The sequence below is a fragment of the Macaca thibetana genome, chromosome 9 (assembly GCF_024542745.1).
Source record: "Macaca thibetana thibetana isolate TM-01 chromosome 9, ASM2454274v1, whole genome shotgun sequence".
NCBI lineage: Eukaryota > Metazoa > Chordata > Mammalia > Primates > Cercopithecidae > Macaca > Macaca thibetana.
Window position 1 is genome coordinate 30071454 of NC_065586.1, and position 23352 is coordinate 30094805.

Sequence of the window (23352 nt, forward strand, 5' to 3'; positions counted from 1 at the left end):
GGTCTAGATGGTAAAATCAATCTTCTAGCCTCAAAAAAGCTCCATGAACAGAGAGGAATGCCAGGTGTCACACAGCTTTCCTTCACTCTAATTCATTCTTGACTAGAGCCTGTATGCCTGTTTCAGGGACATTTAAACTCTTAAAGAATTTCTTATAATCTTTACTAAATACCTTAAGAAGAATGCCAACCAGTGCCCTTTTGTTTTCTGGGACATGCAGTCATGTGATTGAAACAGGTAACATGAACTCTGACTTTAAAATGTATTATAGATATAGATGCTCTAAGCTTGGAAAGGTTTTCCACATCCACAGTCAATGATGGAAGCCTTTCATTTCTCAGAAATAATCCCTTTTTAGATCATCAAAAAAGGGTACAACGGCCGCAGCTCATGATGCAATATCCTCATGAGCCCAGAGCACATACAAATCCTAAGGGAACTACCATAGTACAGCGCTCACTCTTGGCACCGGAACAACCGAAACATACTCTATTCTGCACACACCTGCCAGAGCAGGCCATTTTCCTCCTCTGTGAGATTTTAAAAGCTCCCCAAAATGTTATTACTCCCATCCCCAAGACACAGAAAATAAGGGAAGGGCTGTTTACAGTTCTTGGCCTTTAAACAACTCTAAATGTCAGTCCTCAGAGTGGCATATTACAAAGTAATAAACAGTGCACACTTGAGGGCAAACCACATATTGAGCTAATGAAGACATCACCATGATTAGAATTTGATCAAACATAATAGCAGAACATAAGCCAATTTTACCTGAATTCTGTAATGAATGTACATGCTGCAATAACATTAAAAAAGCATGGCGGCCTATTCCAAACCCAAGAATAGTTTTGTGCAAATAGTGAGTCTTTGCGTGTTTGAATTCCCACTATGTAAGGGCAAACTCAATATGCATTCTCATGACCTACAATTATCAAATTAAAAAAGAAAAATGCTAAGGGATGCCAGAGTGAACATCAGGGAAAGACCCACTCTCCTTTAATTTTTTACAAATAAATGTAAACTATAAATTAGAAACACAAACAATCATGAGTGGCTCTAACGTTCGAATGAAGTAAATGAATTGTGTAGGAGATTAACCCCATCACTTTTTTTTCTTTTTTAATTTCTTGGCCAGCTCTTAGATGATGGTGATGTTTAGCTCCCTGTTCTTGGCAGCCTGAAAAGAATGGCATGAAGGGGTTGCTGTCCAAGTCTGGGTGCTCCTGGGGGTCCTGCATCTCAGGAAGCAGCTGCATGAGCTGCTGTGCAGTGGGGTCGTCGTGGGGACAAACCTCCCTGGCCACTCCTGGTGCAGGCTCCAGGCTGTCAGCTCACCTCACAAAAATCTTCGGAGAGAGGAGAGTGGGCATCTGAGTGCAGTGGAGCCTCCCCTGCTCCTGCCTGCCCGCCCCGCCTGAGGCCTCTACTCACCCTGCTGCTTGTCAGCAGCCCCAGGCTCCTGGGGGCTTGGGCACCTGGAGCGCAATCATCAGCAGGGTTCTGGGCAGCGGCCAGGAATTTGCCATGCCCCTCGTTGTGGTTGCCACCAAGCCGCAACACCAGATCCTGCAGCTCCAGCAGTTTCACCTGAAGGGAGGGGTGCTCAGCTGCACGCCGGTGCCAGTGTCCTCGCCCACGCCCATGCCCACGCCTACCCCTGCAGAGATGCTGCACACCCTACCTTCATCTCCTCCTTGTCCTGGGCCAGCCTGATGATGTCCCCCTCCTGGTGCTGCATCTTTGGCACTGCCCTCTGGCTCTCCTATGTTGTGATGTACTTTCCTGCAGGAGGACAGGGCTCAGATGCTGGGGCCCCTCCAATGGTCTTGCAGCTCCCCCTGCCTTCCCTGGCCTCTCACTCACTGATGGTGTCTGTCTTTCCCGCTAGGTGGACGAATCGAAGCTCTAATTTCTCCACCCGCTCCTTCACGTCCACCTTCTCCTTCAGGAGGTCCATAAAGCCACTCTGGGGCCAAAATAATGGGGTCACATCTTGAGAGCAACCTTCTCTGCCCTGCCCCCACCCTTCTTGGCCCATGTCAGGACTCACTCACCTGCAGCTTCTCCATGGCCCCCTGCAGGGCCTGGTGGGTCTGCCCACACACAGACTCACCCTCAGTCCCTGGGGCTGGGGCCACTGCCTTGGGCTCCTTCTGGGCCAAGGCCACAAGGTGAGTCAGGCACTGGCACCACACCCTTTGCTCCTTCAGCTGCCCGCATAGCTGTGCCTGTTTCTCCTGGGCACTGGCTCCAGTGGAGTTGAAAAATGCCACCTGAAGGCAAGAGGTGAGTATTCTCGTAGGGGCATCTACAGAAAAAACGGGGCAGGGAGGTGGAGCGCAGCCCCTTCCCTTGGGGCCTTGGAGAGTGCACCTGTTGGTGAAATGCACAGGTGAAATGATGTCTGACCACTGGCACCCAGAAGGGGTGAGGGCCCACAAAAATCAGAAGGTGGGGAAACCAAGAGCATAAAGGGGTCTGGGAGGGACCACAGAGGAAGGTGGCAAAGCGAGAGCAGGGGAGTCAGTCTCACCATTACCTCCCGGCTCTCCAGGTCCTCCAGGATGCTCAGCATGGGCCGAGGCACCTCCTCTTCCTCATTGTCCAGATGTCCTCCTCCATCTCCTGTGGAGGGCGGACAGAGGGGTCCTCAGACAACCCGACAAGGGAGGTACTGCGAGCCCACCTCTGCCTTCACCCTCACTGTGTAACCCTGAACCAGCCCCTCCCCAGAAGGGAATGAGCTGCTGTTCTTTATTTTTACTTTTAAGAACCAAGATCTTGCTATACGGCCCAGGCACAGTCCCACTACTGTCGGTGTGGCAGTTCTGACCTGCTCCCTTTCTGACCTGGACCAGTTCACCCATCTTTAGGCAACCTGGTGGCCCCCCAATCCTAGGAGGTCACACTATTGATGCCGAACTTAGTGCAGACATCTGGTGAGCATAATGACCAGCTGTTCTAAAGGGCTCTTCCAACTCCTCAATCCTATGCTGCTAACCGTCCCCCTTTCCTTCTGGGGCTCTCTCCTCTTCCTCTGAGCGGTCTCCTGTACCTTGCCCAGGGAGTGCCATGAGGCTCAACTGAGCCTGAAGCTGCTGGTTCTGCTGGCTGGTAGCTTCCAGGCGCTCCTAAGGGGTGAGGAACGAGAGTGAGAAGGCACGGAGGTTGCCAGGTCATCCCCCTCAAGGCCTCATCCTCAGCAGTTCCCTCTCCTGGGTCTCCTGCAACTTTCGGCGGGCCATCTCAGCCACCACTTTGCCCTGAGCTTCATGCTGCTGCAGCTGGTCCATGAGCTGGGTCTGCAGCAGTAACTGCCTGCGCAGCGCCTCCTTCTCAGAGACCAGCTGCTGACAGGCAGCCACATACTGCTGCAGGTGACCCAGGAACTGGTCTCCCTGCTGCTGCAGACTCTGAGCCTCTTGGTTCTTCAACTTCACCTGCAGGAAGACCGTGGGCGTAAGGGTACGTGGTGGCTGGCTTCCAGATTCTGGGCCCATTAATAGGGTATTGAGGACTCTGTGGGGCTCTGTCACCCACCCAGGCCCCTGGCCCCTTGCTCCAGGCCTAAGTGACTGCCTCCCTTTCCTAGAACCCCATGCCTCCTTCGCCAGCCTCAAATCTTACACACTTCTTCCCACCATTTAAACTGTAGGCCACAGGCTGGTAGAAAAGCAGAGGGAGCCAACCACCATCTGCTAAGTGTGCTTACATGCCTAATGCTTTCCATGTATTACCTCATCTAATCCTCAGCACCTCAGCAAGGAAAATGCTAACTTCCTTTTGAAGTTAAAGGAACAGAGATTTAGAGATGTAAAGTAGTTGAATGGTGACTAGTGGAACCGAAGCCAGAATCCAGTTTGAATCTAAGGAGACTTTTTTGTTTTTGTTTTGTTTTCTTTTGAGACAGAATGTCACTCTGGCCCAGGCTGGAGTGCAGTGGTGCAATCTTAGCTCACTGCAACCTCCACTTCCTGGGCTCAAGCGATTCTCATGCCTCAGCCTCCTGAGTAGCTAGGATTACAGGCATGTACCACCATGCCTGGCTAATCTGTATGTGTGTGTGTGTGTGTGTGTGTGTGTGTGTGTGTATGTGTGTGTGTGTGTGTGTGATTTTAGTAGAGATGAGGTTTTGCCATGTTGTCAGGGCTGGTCTCAAACTCCAGACCCCAAGTGATTCTCCAGCTTCAGCTTCCCAGTGTTAGGATTACAGGTGTGAGCCACTGCGCCTGAAATAAGGAGCTTCTTATACCACTGACTCTTCCCCTATGATTGGGGAGCTCCATGCCTAGCTGGGATGATGATGTCCACACCTGGGAGGAGCCCAAGGCTACCCATCTCTAAAAGTCAGAGGGCAGGAAGCAAGAAACAGTCACAGGACTGCCCTGGAGGGCGCTAGGGTCACCTGTCCCCAGGCTGGAGCTGCCTTTGGCCTTGCACCTCCCCTCCCCAGAGGCTGGTGCTCACCTCCCAGCCCTTCTTGGATGGGTCAGAGGTTACCCTCTCCTTCAGCTTGCTCAGCTTCTCCTGCAGCTCCTTTACTTGCTGCTCCAACTGCAGTGCACTCTTATTCTGGTTGTTCTGGACAGAGAGAAGCAATCAGCGGCCACCCACCGCAGCTGGAGACCTCAGAACTTGGTGTCTACCTCCCATGGCACCAGGAAGCATGGAGGGAGGTGCCTTTAGAGTTACCATTTCAAGTGAGGGCTACACTTCCCCATTTTACAGGAGGGGAATCAAAGGCCTGGAGGGTTAGGGAGGAGGGCAGGCACCCCAGGTGGGGCAATGCACCAGCTCCTCAAAGCTGCTCTGTGGCTCAGCCAGCTGCTCATGGAGCTCTTGGTTCTGAGAGAGTGCGCAGTTGATGGGGGTGCGATTCTGAAAGGTTTGCATGCGTGTCTCTGCCTGCTCCTCCCAGAGCCTGGCTTTCTGCTCCAGCTCCAGCAGCCTCTCCTCCCGCTCCCGCAGCCTCTCCTCCCGCTCCCACAGCCTTTCCTGTTCCAGCAGCCGAGTCTCCTTCTGCTCCCAGTTCAGGTGACTCAAGCCTTGACTGTTTTGCACCTGAGCCTGGAGCTGTCCTGCCAGACTCTCCAGCTCCTTCCTCATGTGCTCGGCCTCAGCTTGTAGGTGCTGTTCCACCACAGAGGGCTCTGCTGGGGGCTCCGGGGGTGGGGTTCAGCTGAGAAAGGAAGCAGACAACAAGGTCCTCTGGATTCTCAGAAACAAAACAACAAATAAAAGCCCTTCTCTTGGTGCACAGCTCCTCTCAGGCTCCCCAAACTTGGCCTCACTGCTAATTATTCCTCGCACTCGGATGGTAGCCCATCTTCCAGGCCACTTTCAGATAGAGAGCCCTGTGGGTGGCTGACAATGGGCACTCCTCCCTGTTTACTGATGGGGACACTGAGGCTCATGGAGATTACAAGACTTGCCGTCTCCTGGCACAGACCTCTTTCCCTCTGCCTCAAAGCCCTTCCATCCACCCACCTCCCTGGGGCATTCTAAGCCACCCCCACAACCCTCTGATGCCAGTCCTGCTCCCAGGCCATGACAGCCCATCTTACCCATCTAGTTTATGAGTTCGGCCAAGCTCCCCTCCAGCTCCTGTACCCGATGCGTGTCATGTTTCTTCTCCTCCTTCAGTGTGCAAACCTGTCCAAAGCACAGGGGGAAAGGGTCCTGGAGAGAGGGGCTGGTGGCTGGACAGGCTACCATCTCCCTCTCTGCCTCCACCTCCACAAAGCCCAGACCCATGACCGTACTGGCTGTACTATTCCCATTTTACAGATGTCTAGAAAGATCCAGTGACCTATCTAAGGTGGGGGGCTTAAGGGTCAGACCTCACCTCCTCTGACATTTTCCATACTCTCTGCTGCCACCGCGCCCTCTCTCCTTTTAGATGTTGAGCATATTCATCTCTCTCTAGCTGGGCTTGTTTAAGCGATTCCATTATCTGCAACAATGGGCACAGAAGTTAGGAAGAGCTGTCCCTGATCCTCACCTGCTTCTGGCCACCTGGGGTCATCTTTCTTCCACATTACCTCCCTGTGCAAAGCCTCACCTGTGTCGTGTGTGCTTCCAGCTGTGCCCGTGCCTTTATGGACTGCTGTAACTGCCGCTTGAGGACTGCTTCACAGTGGCTTGAGGACTGGATGGTGAAGAGTGAGAAGTTTCTGTCTGGGGAGCCCGGGCTGTTCTACCCAGTGCCCCTTAAAAGGGCTAGGGCTAGGCTCAATATACAACTTGGTCAGTAAAGGGTCAAGGCATTTCTAAGCCCATGGCCTGGTTTTTAAAAGAACTCAGTACAGTTGGAAGGGACAGGGAAAAAGATTAAATTTACAGCTGGCTGACAGAGGCCCAGAGAGAACAGATAATATTGCTGTTGTTATTACTGTTATTACTACCACTGTTTGAACCATTATTGAGTGCTTCACCAGGCACCATGCTAACGATCCCATTGAATCCTCACAACCACCATATGAGATAGTTACTATGATTACCTCTATTGTGTAGATGAAAAACATGGAGTATTAGAGGTTAAGTGCTTGCCTAAGATCACTTAGACAGAGCTGGGATTTGAATACTCAGATCTATCCTATTCTCTAAGCCCATTTTACTTGCTGGGGGTGGGGGCACAGATAGGAGGAAATTAATCTTTTGCTCACTTTTTGAAAGGATGATACACTCACATAGTCCAAAACTCAGAAGATACAGAAGGGAAGTATCTCTCAGCCACCCTGTTGCTCTCTGCGGAATTTTTTTACAAATCCTTGCAGATATGTTTTATGTATATTATCATAGTATGTACACACAAACACACACACGTTCCCCCTCTCTACACAAATGGTAACATACTAAAGGTACTCTTCTGTACCTTCACAGTACAAGTACCCAATCTCCCACCTAGGACTTGGTCAAGGCCACAGCCAGGTAAGGGCAGGGTGGGCACTTGGCTTCCAAGCTCTGCATCCAGTGCTCACTCCCACAGTGCCCCCCAACTAACCCACAGCAGTTGACTCAGCCCCAGGCTGCCTCTAACAACCACACACAAAAGCAGCAAGAAATGGCCATGCTGCCTTCTGGGCAGGACTCCATCCTGCAGCAAAGAGGGCAGTAACAGAAGAGCCGTGCTGCACTCTGTGCTCTGGGGTCCCTCCAGGTGAGGCCTGGGCACCCCAGCTCCCCATTTGCCCTTGGCACTAGGGGCCCCCATGCCCTTTCTTCAGGACCCCAAGGGGAAACTGAAGCCCAGGATTGGTAGCATGAAATCAGGGGATGCCACTGGACTCTTAGCAATGACTCAGTGTTTTCATTGACTTGACCGATTGTTGTGGAGCTCGAGTCCAGGGCTACTGCTAGTTCTTGGTACTGGTTCTGAGGCGCATGCAGAGAGGAGAAATTGGAGGAGGATTGTGGGGAGAGGTAGAGAGAACAGTCATTATGGCTGGGATGTGTGTGGGCTGTCTCAAGTGGCAGAGGGGCACCCAGCCCCCACTGTGGGAGGAGGTTGGGGGGCTGGCCTACAGGGTCACTGCACCTTGGCCCAGGGCCTCTTACCTCCAGATCCTTCAGAGTAGCAGATGATGCAGGGGTAATAAAAATAAGAAATTAAAAAAAAAAAAACTTACATGGGAAACAATTATGGCTATAGAGAAAGTATAAAAACAGCAAGGGGCCGGGCACAGTGGCTCATGCATGTAATCCCAGCACTTTGGGAGGCTGAGGTAGGTGAATCACTTGAGGCCAGGAGTTTGAGACCAGCCTGGGCAACATGGTGAAACCCCGTCTCCACTAAAAATACAAACAAATTAACCAGGCATGATGGTGCTTGTCTGTTTTCCAAGCTACTGGGAAGACTGAGGCACGAGCATCACTTGAACCTGGGAGGCGGAGGCAGTAGGGAGCCAAAATTGCACCACTGCATTCCAGGAGAGAGAGTGAGACTCTATCTCAAAAACAAAAATGAAAACAAAAACAAAACAGCAAGAAGGAAATATGGGGATCTGGGCCTTTGTTTCCAGAACCTGGGCTGGGCATGGCTGCAGGATTCCTCTAAGCCTGTGCTCCCCACCGTATCATTCAGTGTCTCTTCTGAGCCAGCAAGGTGAGTCACAGCACCTGGACAGACCTGACCTACTGAGGGTAACAGGTGTGATGACTGAACAACTCTCTAACAGCAGCCAAGAGTGCTCTGTCAGTCTCCCTCCCCATGCCCATATCCAGCAGGATCGGCCTCCACTCTTGCCCTGCTCCTTTGGCTTGGCAGGAGTCTCCCAGGCAAGTTAGATATGGAGGAAATGCCAAATCACAGCCAGAGGAGGTCATCTCCAAGCCCCATGTGTCCCTATGCCCTGCCTCCTACCAGGCTCTTTGTGCTCCTGAAAGGTGCTCTGTGAGTTCATAATCACGGCCATGACCTCACTGCTCCCCCTGCCTCCCCCACTCCCCATATGGATGCATGTTACCCACCTTTAATCTTCCAGCCAACCTCAAATGTCACCTCCTCCACCCTTGAGTCCATTCAGAACCAACCGCCCCCTGAGCTGAGCATTTGGAATGTTCCATATTTCTCTCTTGCCTCCTTCAGAGGAGTCTGCCTCCCTCAGTCTGCACCCTACATTGTTCAGCTATTCTCTCCACTGTTTATTTAGCAAAGTGCCTTCGTTGTCAAAAGCCCAGTAAATATGGTAAGTGCCCATTTGATTTTCAAGAGATTAGGGTCTTGGTCACTCATCTGTTTGGTTAACCTCACATCTTTTACGGTTAATTCCTCTGAAAAAATAGCTTCAACCCTTCCAACTATAATATGAACTCATTTTCTCTTAACCCTATGTTTCCTATTCTTAAACCAAAATGAGTTAATGCAAAATAAGCACAAACATTTATGTGGTCTATAGATCCTTGCCTTTAGGGCAAAACCTAAAGGTTGTTTTTTTGTTGTTGTGTTGTTGTTGTTTTTTCATCTCTCTTAGTCTAAGAGTACCACACTGGGCATTCAAAAGCCCAAGTCCCAGGCCGGGCATGATGGCTCACGCCTGTAATCCCAGCACTTTGGGAGGTGGGGGCAAGTGGATCACTTGAAGTCAGGAGTTCAAGACCAGCCTGGCCAACATGGTGAAACCCTTTAGTAGAGGTGAAACCCTCTACTAAAAATACAAAGATTAGTTGGGCATGGTGGCAGGTGCCTGTAATCCCAGCTACTCAGGAGGCTTGCCTTAGTCTGAGAATCACTTGAACCCGGGAGGCAGAGGTTGCAGTAAGCTGAGATCACACCACTACACTCCAGTTTGGGTGAGAGAGTGAGACCCTGTCTCAAAAAAAAAAAAAAAAAAAAAAAGCCGCAAATCCTATATGCCTGCTCTGTACATTATTCCCAAATTACTTTTAAACTTTAAGGCATATCTCACCTTCTCCAAGATGGTAAAAGATGCAGGGAAGAAAAAACTCAATCGAGCAGGTGAAGAAGCAGACATAAACAGGCTGAAGGTTAATGGCAGCAACATAAAATAAACCAAAGTATCCCCCAAAGCAGAGAAGCCTCAGGGGCATGCACAGCTGGAGAGAACAAGCCGGAGAGGTGTCTCAGCACTGCTTCACCTTGCATTTGTCCAATGGGAGAGCGCTACCCCATTGGAATGGTTAAGGATGAACACCAGCACCTTCAGAATGTCCTGAATCTGCAGGAGGTAAAAAGGGAAAACAAGGGCAGGGGGAGAAAGACAGAAGTGGCTTAGAGAGAAGCAAGAAAGTCAGGGAAGGAGGAAAACGTGGGTTCAGGGAAACGAACGGCCGAAGCAGAGCCGAGATCAAAACCACGGCCTGTGCCATTCTTCCAAACGGCCACCCGCTGCCTTGCCAGGGCAGGAACAAATGGATGGAAGAGTCTCCTGAGCAATGCAGTCAGAGTGGAGTCACCTGACCAATGCAGCTCTTAATCTGCTCACTAGACCCCTCTCCTCAGGCCCAGGACCTGGGCGATGAATCTAGTAGAGCTCCACACCACCACCTGCATTTAAAAAAAAAGACTTTTGAGTAAAGGGTTCACTTGAACAAAGGGGGCTCCAACTAAAAAACAAGATTTAAAGACATTGATCTTATCCAGTATCTTCTTACAGAGGAGGAAACTGAAGCCCATGGGAAGAAGTGTTTATTTGTCTATGGTCACCCAGCAATCTGGTGGTAAGTTAGATCTTCTCTTAATTCTAGTGCCTGGGGCCCTCCTTACCACATCCTGGGGCCCTTTCAGTGACTTCTAAAGGGACAGCCTGATGGCAAGTGGCTGTTCTCATTGGCCTGGCTTCCCCTTGAGACTGGGGATGAGAAAAATCAAACAACAACAACCATTTCCTGGCCGTCCTGGGTGTTTACAGCAGGCCATGTACTAGGGATTAACATAAAAACAACAGGAATTACAAATCTCATTTACACTTCACAAATGGAAGTCAAGCAACACCATTCTATTTTACAGATGTGAAAAGAGAGGCCCAAAGAGCTCAAGCAACTTGCCCTAAATCATATCCCTAGCAGATGGAGAGGCAGGATTCAAACCCAGAATTCTTAATCAGTACCCAGCAGTTCTTCCACAGTCTTAACAATTACCCTCTACTGCCCCTTGGGCCCACTATCCCCAGGAGCCTGGCCAGCCAAGACTCATATCCCCAGGTGAGTGGCAACCACCAGGAGTGGTTGTCTCAGAGCTACTGCGATTTTTTTTTTCTTTTTTCTCTTCACTCCTGCTGGAACACCAGGGCTGTTCCTCTGCTGTTATTCTTTTTTTTTTTTTTTTGAGACGGAGTCTCACTGTGTCTCCCAGGCTGGAGTGCAGTGGCGTGATCTCGGCTCACTGCAAGCTCCGCCTCCTGGGTTCACGCCATTCTCCCGCCTCAGCCTCCCAAGTAGCTGAGACTACAGGCGCCCGCCACCACGCCCGGCTAGTTTTTTGTATTTTTAGTAGAGACGGGGTTTCACCATGTTAGCCAGGATAGTCTCGATCTCCTGACCTCGTGATCCACCCGCCTTGGCCTCCCAAAGTGCTGGGATTACAGGCTTGAGCCACTGCGCCCGGCCGTCTGCTGTTATTCTTTTAACTGTGGGAAAGCAGAGCAGTAACACTCATGAGAACTACAAGCCCCTACAGTCACATCCTCCTTTACAGGTTTTACAAAATAATCTTATACACCATCTGATTTAATGCCAACAACAACTGTACAAAGTGTTGCCACAATCACTTAGTGATTGAGAGGGATTGATATCATGGCTAAAAAAAAAAAAAAAAGGGCAATACTGGAACTTAAACTCAGTCTTCTGACTCCAAGCTCTGGGGTTTTGCCATGAATCAGCAGCTGCCAGGGACCAAAACCAGAGGTAGAGGTAGAAAAGTAAACATTAAGTGGGTAGGGACTCTACACTGCGTGGTTTAGAGTCATATATCCTCACACGTCTGTTAGTGTTAAGAAGTGCACCAGTACCTCAAACTTTTATATCAATGTGTCCTCATGGCAGAAGGCAGCCTTTCTGTTAAATCTAGGAATTTATCAGAAAGAGAACAACCTAAGCCTCATTTCAGAGAGGTCTGGTATACTCTTAGAAACCTATGTGACTGTCATCCGTAAGTACACTAATGTTTTTTTCTCTCTCAAGAGAATCAAGGGAAACTGATGCTTCAGAAAGATGTCCCACATTTATCCTGTGGCACTCAAAGCATCCCAGGTTGAGATGATATGAGGAAGATTCAAGCTGTCAAGTTCAGTTTCTCAAGATCTGTTACACAGAAGATGAGCAGATCTCACTCCAGAGACCACTGACTGAAGGGCAATCTGGTCCCAGAACCATGGAGAATTAGAATATGAGGTGGAAAACTCAGAAAAAAATTGTAAAGTCTTTCTGGAGAGTAGAAGCTTGGGAGAAAACCAAACCAAACCCGTTCTCCTGTTGCCACCCAGAGACACTGTTAACATTTTGAGTTCATGGAGGAAGTGTAGGCTTTTCACACTGTCAATGTCTATGTTAAGGGAGTAAGGCAGCCTGAAAACTCTTGCTCCCAAGTCCCATAGTCCCCATTCCCCTTCCAGCTGGAAATTTGTGCTGCAACCAGAGGAACCAGAAATGGGGTGAGAATGCTGGGTCCTAAGATCAAAGGCTGGTCTTGGAGCAGTAATGACAGTTCCTAGGGGCACTGTGACATCACTACATTCCATTCCTCCTGAGGAGGAGAACACATCAGCATGATGGCTGAGTCACCGCTCCATGATGTGGGAGGGGAATGCAGGGCTAGGACCCAGGTCCTTGGAGATGCCAGCCCAAAGAGCCCAGGGAAGTTGGGCTTGGGGCAGCAGAAGGCAGAGTCTGCAGCAGGAAGCCCTAGGAGTCACCAGCCCAACGTCACTCAGAGTGACTGACGAGGGCAGAAGCTTGGGCAGGGGACCCAGGGCCTTGGAGATGTGAGCCCAAAGAACCCAGGGAGGTCAGGCTTGGGGCAGCAGGTGAGGACCGAGTATGGACCAGGGAGCTCCAGGAGTCACCCGCCCAAAGTCACCCTGGGGTGACTGGCGAGGGCAGGGGCTGGGCTGCTTGCCAAAGGGGTAGGGTTGACTGACAAGACTTTGGTTGGGGAACCCCAGAGGTCCTGGGTTTGGGGGGCCAAGCCTGGTGTGCCTCAGGAGTTGTATGGTCTTGGTAGTGGTTTTGCCATTGGAGGGGATTTGTGGCTGGGTTGGGGGGCCACGACCTGATGTGTTTTACCTTTTTCTTGGCTGTGGCCTGTTTACTTTGTCAAGTTTCTTCCAACATCGTGGGGTGGGGAGGGAGGCAGTGTTGGGGCCACATCAGTGAAATCCCAGCAATGACCACAAAATACCTCCCGTCACCTACCAGGCAGCTGTGCAACTGAGCCAGAGGAGGTGTAACCAGGGCACCACTAGAACTCAGAATAGGGGCGTGGCCTTAATGATCCAAGCCCATTGGTCAATGAGAAAGATGAATGTGAAAGGAGGTGTGGCCAGGCAGTAGCATGTCCAGAGGGACCTGTGGTGTCACAAGGAAAGCTGTCCATGCAACCACTGACCCCGCCCACTCTGGGAGAGGGGAGGGGCTGCCCACTCCAGGAGAGGGGAGGGGGTCGACTTTTGCTTTAAAAGCTTTAAAACTTTAAAAAAGAAACTTAAAAAAAAGTGTGTATACTTTATAAATATGTGTCTATGTGTGTGTATCTGTGTGTTCCTCCAGAGCTGTCTTCATTATCCAGCTTCTATGCAATGAGTTTGGCCTATATTTTTCATCTTCAAATGGAGTACAAGAATTACCAGTATTACCTCAATTGAGATACAAATCCTATAAAAATGGAAAATCTATAGCATGCTTGATGATTAATAAAGCAGACTATATTACTCAACATTCCAATAAGATAAAATAATCACAGTGATTTCCCTTTTTTAGAAAAATGTTTCTCTTATTCTCCTACATTATTGTTAAGATATTTTTGAAACAAGAAACATGTCTACTATCTTTAAAAACACTAAGCATTTGGGCCTGGTGCGGTGGCTTATGCCTGTAATCCCAGCACTTTGAGAGGCCAAGGGAGTGGATCACCTGAGGTCAGTAGTTCAAGACCAGCCTGGCCAACGTGGTGAAACCCCATCTCTACTAAAAATACAAAAACTATCCAGGCATGGTGGTAGATGCCTGTAATCCCAGCCACTCGTGAGGCTGAGGCAGGAGAATTACTTGAACCCAGGAGGCATAGGTTGCAGTGAGCCAAGATCACGCCACTGTACTCCAGCCTGGGTGACAGAGCAAGACTCCATCTCAAAAAATAAAATAAAATAAAAAATAAATGAAAACACAAAGCTTTCAATTTAATAAGCACTCAAGGCTCTTTACCAGTTTAAAACAAATACACGGTCCATTTTTCGAGAATCACCTGGCCTCTCTAAGCTTTGCGAATGATACTGAATTTCTCACTTGATACTTGGCTATGATTCGCAATCATGAAGACCAAGAATTGTGTTATGTCACTGTGTATTGCTTGTTACCTGAATTCCACAGTAGGCTGGGATCAAGGGTTGAATCTTTCATGATTTGCTCCATAACCTGTGTGCTTCTTATCCCAGACCAAACTAAGCTTTTCTCTAGAGTTCTACAATTTACAGTTAGTAGACAAGAGTGGTTCTCAAAGATGTAGTCTCTGGACGAGCAGCACCAACAGCACCTGAGAACTTTTTATAAGTGCAAATTCTCAGGCCTCGCCCCAGACCTGATGAATCAGAAACTCCGGAGTAGGGCTCAGCAATCTGTGCTGCAGTAATCCCTCCAGGTGTTGAAGAACCTCTGGCATACAGCAGGTAGAAAAATGTGTTTCTTTCTGTAGGTTCAAAGCCAGGGATACTATATGTTCTCTCTTGATATGAAACAATGACATGCAATTAAAAGATATAAATCTCCTTCCTACTCCCATCCTGCATCCAATGTGTTTTATTTTTATGAGTTAAATAACAAGTGGCAATCAGAGATTTCATCTAAAAAGTATATTTATAAGTATCAGTTCTCATCCAGTCTGATCTCATACAATACCATTTGCATCCTCTTACATCTCAAGTTTTAAAAAAGTGTCTTCACAATGTAAGTCTCAGGCACACTAGGAGTTCTATAATAAAACACCAAGGCTGGGCGCGGTAGCTCACGCCTGTAATCCCAACACTTTGGGAGGCCGAGGCAGGTGGATCACCTGAGGTCAGGAGTTTGAGGCCAGCCTGACCAACATGGAGAAACTCCGTCTCCACTAAAAATTCAAAATTAGCCGGGTGTGGTGGCACATGCCTGTAATCCCAGCTACTTGGGAGGCTGAGGCAGCAGAATCACTTGAACCTGGGAAACAGAGGTTGTGGTGAGCCAAGATCACACCATTGCACTCCAACCTGGGCAACAAGAGCAAAACTCCATCTCAAAAAATAAAATAAAATAAAATAAAATAAAATTTAAAAAGTAAAATAAAATAAAAATAACACAGCAAGCAGATCAGAATGTCCAAACTTACTAGAGAAGAAAAGTGGAATCATTGGCTATATTTTCAAATTGCATTCAACAGGAAATGTAAGTTTTGAATTCTTTTCATCTTCCTACTTCCAAGTTAATAGAATTAAACCAGAATACTCCATTCTTTCAAAGCCTCTAGCCAGGCAAAATTTTACTGTCTTACTTCTTGCTTTCAATGGATAGAAAGCAGAGTCCTGGTAGGCACATTTTGTATACCTGCAAAGATGCAGAACTAAACAGTTCCATCTGTTCAATATTAAAACAAAAGTCCTGTAAACCTCAGATGGTGAGTGTAATACTTTAGCACCAGCACCAAAGCCTCAAACATGAAAGGATACCAAGAATACCACTAGCAAACAAAAGTGAGCTCTTAGCTGGGAGCAATAGTTCATGCCTGTAATTCCAGCACTTCGCCAAGCCAAGGTGAGAAGATTACTTGAAGTCAGGAGTTTAAGACCAGCCTGGGCAGCATAGCAAATTCGCATCTCTACAAAAAAATTTAAAAATTAGCTGGGCGTGGTGGCACACGCCTGTAGTCATAGGTACTTGGGAGGCTAAGGTAGGTAAATTGCTTGAGCTCAGGAGTTCAAGGCTGCAGTAGCTATGATCATGTCACTGCACTCCAGCCTGGATGACAGAGCGAGACCTAGATAATTACAGTCTGTCCTGCTCCTGTTTACATTAAAATCACCAAGTTAAAATGCTTTCAATCAGCAGGATAAAAATTAAGTGAAATGTGACTTTGGAGTCTAGCCAGAAAATAGGCAATGGAAAAACAGCCACTTCCCACAAGAATAAAAATCAGGGAGAAGTATTGTTTTCATTTATTTATATTTAAATTTCCTTTCTTTTCCCTATTTTTTCTCATGTATGTATCACATGTAGTCTAGAGAGCTTGAATCCCTGCCTTTTAAGGTAAATCAGCCCATTTCTGTCTCTATAAATTTGCCTTTTTTGGACATTTCAAATCAATGGAATTATACAACATCTGGTCTCATGTCTGGCTTTTTTACTTAGCTAATGTTTTTGAGGTTGTTCTAGGACACACAACATGTTTTGGTAGTTTGTTCCTTTCATTATTGAGTAGAAATCCACTGATGGATATATCACATTTTGTCAGTAGAGAGCCTTTTAAACTCAGATTCCAACTTCCTGTGGTCTAAATGAAACCCTCCAAACACAGGACTTACAGGGGAAGCTGCTGTGCATGTCAAAATAGCTACTTATCAGAACCAGCTTTGTCATCAGGACCCTGAATTGCTGCAGAAATTTTTATTATTTTGCAATCTCTTTTTTACAAGGAACTTTTGTGCTACTACACATCAGGATTTTGAAGCATCTGATACATCCATTTAATAAGTACAAGCATGTATCTGAGTGGACAAGAAAGTGAAACCATCCATCGTACACTGCATACTTTTTCCTTTTTTTTTTTTATTTTTTCCTCCTCCAGACTGGACCAGGGAATCTCTCAACTTTCTAGAGTATCCTGTCTCCATGTACAAAGTCAAACAGTATTAAAGATCCTGCTGCCTTTGTTAGGCAGATTTGGAGGGGAGGCCCAATAGCAAGGGTGGAGAGGAAAAAGAGAGTGGAACTTGTGGAACAGGAAGCCCCGGGGGTCTGTACTTGGCTCCCAGCTGTTGAGGATGTTGTGGATGGTGAGGTGCTGATGGTGTCCTGAGGCAGCCTAGCACCTCCAGTAGACCCAGAAGGTCTTGATTTGGACCCTTACCCGTGTCACAAGTGTTTAAAAGCTGTTTTTGCTTTTGTTATTTTCCTACATAATCATTACTTGGTAGTTAGTTATTAATCTTTCTTTGGGAGAGAGACGGGGCTTTAAAACTGAAGGACATAATTTTCATTAAAATATCAAAAATGGAAAAAGATTACTTTGTAAACAATTTGCTATATAAACCAAATGGCAGCTGTTGAGAATCTCAATAAAATGTTAAATGCATGTGCTGCTTTTAGAAGAAATGAAGAAGAAAATGCATTTGCTGGCAGTGGTACCTTTTGCCTAAGGTTGGGTCACTGTGTCATCATACTGTGGTGGGGAGTATGTGTGGTGTATACGTGTGAAACTTTTCATCTCAGGATGGATCATAATTTTAGTTGCATTTTTCCTTCCAAATAGGGTTACAAAGTAGTAAAACATGGGCTTGGAAGTGACAGACCTGAGTGAATCAGGACAACTTAAAAATCCAATAAAACCAATTTTTAATAATCCTGAGGTTGGTTTGTGAAACAATAGATACAATTATTTATTCTAAGCATCTGGTTATAATTTTGAATCAGCAATACATACTGTCTCCACCTTTTTTTTTTTTATGGAAACAAAGTTTTCATCCAGAAAACCCCAAAACAGTGACTTTTTTTTGTAAGACAAGGTCTCACTCTGTCACCCAGGCTGGAGTGGAGTGGTAGATCTCAGCTCGCTACAGCCTTGACCTCCCACCTCAGCCTCCTGAGTAGCTGGGACCACAGGTGCCACCGGGCCTGGCTAATTTATTGTATTTTTTGTAGAGATGGGGTTTTGCCATGTTACCCAGGCTGGTCTCAAACTTCTAGGCTCAAGCCGTTCACCCACTTCTGCCTCCCAAAGTGCTATGACTACAGGCGTGAGCCACTGTGCCTGGCCTGAAGGGACTTTTTAAAATGTAAGTTCAACCATCTCATCTGAACTCTTTTAATTGGAGGTATCTCTTCTCTCATTCTCCTCATCTTTGATGTTCTCCTGAGTTCACTGCTGACTGGGATGTACAACATATATTTCAAAGTCAAGGCTGGGTGCAGTGGCTCACGCCTATAATCCCAGCACTTTGGGAGTCCAGGGCAGGCAGATTGTGTGAGCCCAGGAGTTCTAGACCAGCCTGGGCAACATGGCAAAACCCTGTTTTTGTTAAAAACACAAAAAATTGGGAGTTTCCTAGAGCGCTGCCTGGAGTTGGTGTTCGCTGCTTTCGGCATGGCGGCTTTTTCCAGCCCGGCTGGGCCAATCCTGTTGCTGAACCTGCAGGTTTCAGAAGGAAGTGGCGCAGGTTCACAAGCGCGTAACCGGGCCAAAAAAAAAAAAACGAGAACAACTTTCTCCTGGAGTAGTCTATGTGCGCCACCCACCTAACCTACTTAAGGAAACCCAGATCCTTTCCTATTTCTCCCAGTGTGGCACTGTTACAAAGGTCAGACTGTCCAGAAAGAAAAGGACTGGATATAGCAAAGGCTATGCATTTGTGGAGTTTGAGTCTGAGGATGTTGCCAAGATAGTTGCTGAAACAATGAACAACTACCTGTTTGGTGAAAGACCCTTGGAGTGTCATTTCATGTCACCTGAAAAAGTATAGAAAGAACTCTTTAAAGACTGGAATATTCCATTTAAGCAGCCATCATATCCATGAGTGAAATAGTATAATCAGAATCGGCACTTAACACAAAATCTACGAATGGAGGAGCGATTTTGAAAAAAAGAAAGATTACTTGGGAAGAAATTAGCTTACAAAGGAATTGATTATGATTTTCCTTCTTTGATTTTACAGAAAACGGAAAGTATTTCAAAAATGAATCGTTGGACGTCTACAAAAGGCCAGGTTTTATGTTAGAAGAAGCAAAAGGTTTTAGGCACTCCTGACACTCCTGAGAAGACTGTGGATAGCCATGGCCCCACACCGGTTTGTACATCAACATTTTTGGAGAGATGAAAATCTGAAGTGGCTGAAATGAATGATGATGATAAAGATAAGGAAATAGTTTTCAAACAGCCTGTATCCTGTGTAAAAGAAGAAATACAAGCAACTCAAACACCTACACATTCACAGAAAAAAAGTCATAGAAAAAGCAATCAGTATTTTTCAATGTATTATATATATTTCTTTTGAAAAAGATAATATTTTTATGATAAAAAATACAAAAAATTAGCTGGGTGTGGTGGCTCATGCCTGTAGTCCCAGCTACCTGGGAGGCTGAAGTGTGAGGATCACCTGAGCCCAGGAAGTTGAGGCTGCAGTGAGCCATGATCACCGCACTGCACTCCTGCCAAGTCAAGTCATTACATTTATCTTAACCTGTTCTAGGCTGGCTTATGAGAGATTTGTATTAAGAACACAATAGGCAATCTCACAGACATCTAAGTACAGAACTCAAAATATAACCCCACCACGGAAGGACTGGGCTGGGAGGTTTTTTTCTCTCCTGCGTGCCTTCACTCTGGACTTCTGCTCCATACTTGTGCTTTGCTCTGCAGATGGACATTCAGCACATGCTCCAGGTTTCTCCAATCTCTGAGGCTTTGGCCTGCCCTGGCAGCACCCCTGGTCCCAGTGTTACTGGACCTTTCCTTACAGATGCTCCTCTGCAAAAATACCTATCGAACACTCTCTGTTTAATTTTCAGTTAGCAAGACAGAGAATCTGATCTGTCTAGCAGTGGGGGTGGGGGTTCGCTGGTTGTCCCTGGATTTGTAGTGCTGCCCTTTCCAAAAACTCGAGGAGGGACCAGATATCCAAAAAGTGGGTGTGGGTGGAAAATCAGTAATACAGTCTACTTCAACAAGAAAGCATAAAGTAGAGGCGGTGGCTCACGCCTATAATCCCAGCACTTTAGGAAACCCAGGCAGGTGGATCACTTGAGTTCAGGAGTTCCAGACCAGACTGAGCAACATGGCAAAACCCCATCTCTACTAAAAATACAAAAAATTAGCTGGGTGTGGTGGCGCATGCCTGTAGTTCCAGCTACTTAGGAGGCTGAGGTGGGAGGACTGCTTGAGCCCAGGAAGTCAAGGCTGCAGTGAGCCAAGATCACTATGTCACTGCACCCCAGCCTGGGTGACAGAGCGAGACCCCATCTCAAAAAAAAAAAAAAAGTATAAAGTGAAGCATCTGTATGCATGATTGAAGTCATGCTTTCCATATATTTTTTCCCCACTGTATCTTAAGCTTTTGCCTATGTTATCAAGTACTCACAAGCATTATTTTAATGGTTGTATCAGAATCCATTACCTGGACTCATTATCATTTATCCATCTACAGTTGCTGGAGATACTGCCCTTTCTGCCACACTCAGTCACCCTTACTGACTTTGCTCTGTGTCCACTTATCTACTAATATACATACTGCTATTTAGGAATTAAAGTTAAGAATAAATAGTTATCATAGTTCGTAACACTTCAAAAAAAATGTATCTTCCTAAAAATAGAATGACTTGGTGGTTAAGATAATTTTAAAGTAAAATAGATAAATTGATATTGAAATTAACATTGTGCTTTCTTCTTGTATCTATTCTTCACTTCTCTGTCATTTTGATGGGTAAAGTTTCATTTGGAAGGATTTTTATTTCAAAATAGAAATAGCATATGACATAAGAGTGGGAACTCTGAAAGGTTCAACTTTCTAGTCACTAGTTTCCTAAGATTTTCACAAAAGCTATGGATAGTCAATCATGATTGGCCTGTATTGAAAGTGAGTTGACATTATGTACAACTTACGCATATACTTTCTATCAGATATAGAAAAATAGGTGGTGTGTTTGGAAAAGTATTGGGCTAGGAGTCAGGAAGCTTGACTGCTGGTCCCAACCCTGCTTCTTCAGTTGAGCACCCCTAGACAGTCATTCAGCAGCTATTTCTTAAATACCTAATGAATTTCAGATTTTGTAGTTGGGCTGGGAATATAGACAGTCATGCACTCATGATTCTCCAAGTCTTCCTTTCTCATCCAAGCTCACTGTGAGCTTTCTTATGCATTGTGTAAATTTGTCTCCTAACAAGCGCCAACTCTCTCTCCAACTGGCTTCCCAGGGCAGTTGTGCGGATCAAATGAGAGAGAATATGTGTGAAAGCAAATTGTAAGTGATTTTAAAATGCAATAAAAATATGACCCATGGAAAATTATTTAAAGATCCTTAGAATTTTAAATAAACAGTACATTAACCTGAGTTCTCTATGGTTTTTATTTTAAATAGATATGAAAGTTTTACAATGGACCATAGATATGGTTGAAAATCTTGGCTTGATTATTCTCCAAGAAAATGATACAGTGGTTTGTGTGATTAATTTTCTAAAATCACCAGCCAAAAAAAAAAAAATCATTTTTGAGTTGAGTGACTGTATCAGTCAAAGGAACGTTGACTGTATAATGGAGAAATGTTTTCTGTGTTCACTAACAGCTTGCCTTTGTTTGATTCTAGCTGCAGCATATCATGAGTGATGAGATCCGTGTGCAGGTGACTGACCTTTACCCGGCAGAAAATAATAATGGGGCCACCGGAGGCCAGCTGAACACACAGAACTCAAGGAGCCTCCTGGAGTCAACGTATCAGCGGAAAGTCGAACAGCTAATGTCAGATGAGAATTGCTTTAAGGAGAGAGTTGCTCATGTAGTCAAAGACCTTGCTGGTGACAATGTAAGTTGTTAGGATTCTCTGAACCAGAAGTTAAAGCCAGGGTACTTTGACCCTGTGATTCTACTCCTGGAACTTTTTAGAGTTCCTAATGAACTCACCAGAGAAATACAAAGGGGAAGTAACTATCTTCCTGGACAATCTACTTTGTTTCTTTCTTGCCTTTATTTTTTTATTTATTTATTTTTTTTGAGACGGAGTCTTGCTCTGTAGCCCGGGCTGGAGTGCAGTGGCCGGATCTCAGCTCACTGCAAGCTCCGCCTCCCGGGTTTACGCCATTCTCCTGCCTCAGCCTCCGGAGTAGCTGGGACTACAGGCGCCCGCCACCTCGCCCGGCTAGTTTTTTGTATTTTTAGTAGAGACGGGGTTTCACGGTGTTAGCCAGGATGGTCTCGATCTCCTGACCTCGTGATCCGCCCGTCTCGGCCTCCCAAAGTGCTGGGATTACAGGCTTGAGCCACCGCGCCCGGCCTTTCTTGCCTTTAAAAAAAAACAAACAAACTAGTTATATACGATTTTTACAAATTTGTATTCTTCATTTTCTCTGAACAGTTTTCATAGTATACTTTGTAAGTATTATCGTTAGAAAAATGTTGGTACATTAAATCCATGGTCATGGTCATTACAGAAAAGAAAACATAGGCCTGGCACACATGGCTCACACTTGTAATCCCAGCAATCTGAGAGGCCAAGGTGGGCGGATCACTTGGGACCAGCTTGGGCAACATGGCAAAACCCCATTTTTGCAAAAAATACAAGAATACAGAAATTAGGCAGGTATAGTGGTGTGCGCCTGTAGTCCCAGCTACTCAGGAGACTAAGGTGGGAGGATCGCTTAAGCCTGGGAGGTTGAGGCTGCAGTGAGCCCTGATCACATCACTGCACTCCAGCCTGGGTGACATAGCAAGACCCTATCTCAAAAAAGAAAAAGAAAAAAAAATGTAGATAACCAAAAAAAGTCACCTTAGAATTCTTCCCTGAAATTACCATTGATGACATTTCTAGACATTTCTATGCTTGAGTATATGTTTGAAAGAATTTATACTGGACAAATGATCTTTAATTTTTTTCTTTTCTTTTCTTTTCTTTTTTTTGAGACAGGATCACACTCTGTTGCCCAGGCTGGAGTGCAGTGGTGCGATCTTGGCTCACTGCAACCTCTGCCTCCTGGGTTCAAGTGATCACCGTGCTTCAGCCACCCTAGTAGCTGGAATTACAGACATGTGCGACCACACCGGCTAATTTGTGCATTTAGTAGAGATGTGTGTCAGGTCCCAGGATCCAGGTCCAGCCCATGCTGAAGTCTGAGGGGAGTGGGTGGGTGATCAGAAAGAATACTCGGGGGGCCGTAGGCAGATGAAAGATAGCTCTATTCAGCAGCAGCTCTCATTAACAGCTTTCTTACACTAGCTCTCTTATTATCAGCTTCGTCTTACACTGTTCGCCGTGTATCAGCTTCCTGGGCCAGCTGCCCCCCCAACAGCTGTGCAGCTGGCTCTCCCTTGCTTTCAGGGTCAGCAGCTTAACTCTTCTCTCTCTGGGAACGAGCAAGGCCAGCTGTGTCCTGGGTCCCCTCCCGTCCATCTGCAAGAGAGAACTTTGGCTCTCTCTCTTTCTCCGGGCACCAGTGCACTCATATGTCAAGCCATTTGGAGTAGAGCCGAGCCAAGCCCCCAAGAGCCATGTATCTTATGCACAGCATCAACAGGGCAGTTATACCTTTTACAGACAATAGTGGCATAAAGTCAAGTATGAACTTACACAAACAGGTTATATTACAAGCAGAGGTGTGCACTTGCCCACCAAACTCGTGAGTCACCCAGGCCTGGATATCCGCCTCAGTCTACTCCTTGACCAAAGCACATCATGTACCTTATAATGTGGTTTTGCCATGTTGGCCAGACTGGTCTCAAACTCCTGGACTCAAAT

General features: G+C 46.6%; 1 protein-coding gene and 2 pseudogenes across 2 annotated transcripts in view; 1 reads left to right on the plus strand and 2 right to left on the minus strand.

Moving 5' to 3' along the window:
- Window positions 1-23352, minus strand: part of LOC126963361 (10 kDa heat shock protein, mitochondrial) — a 328484-nt gene that overhangs the window by 150233 nt on the left and 154899 nt on the right. The gene's annotated exons all lie outside the window — the stretch shown is intronic.
- On the minus strand, window positions 969-13025 carry LOC126963362 (golgin subfamily A member 2-like; annotated as a pseudogene).
- Window positions 17999-23352, plus strand: part of LOC126962212 (MKI67 FHA domain-interacting nucleolar phosphoprotein-like) — a 30898-nt pseudogene continuing 25544 nt past the window's right edge.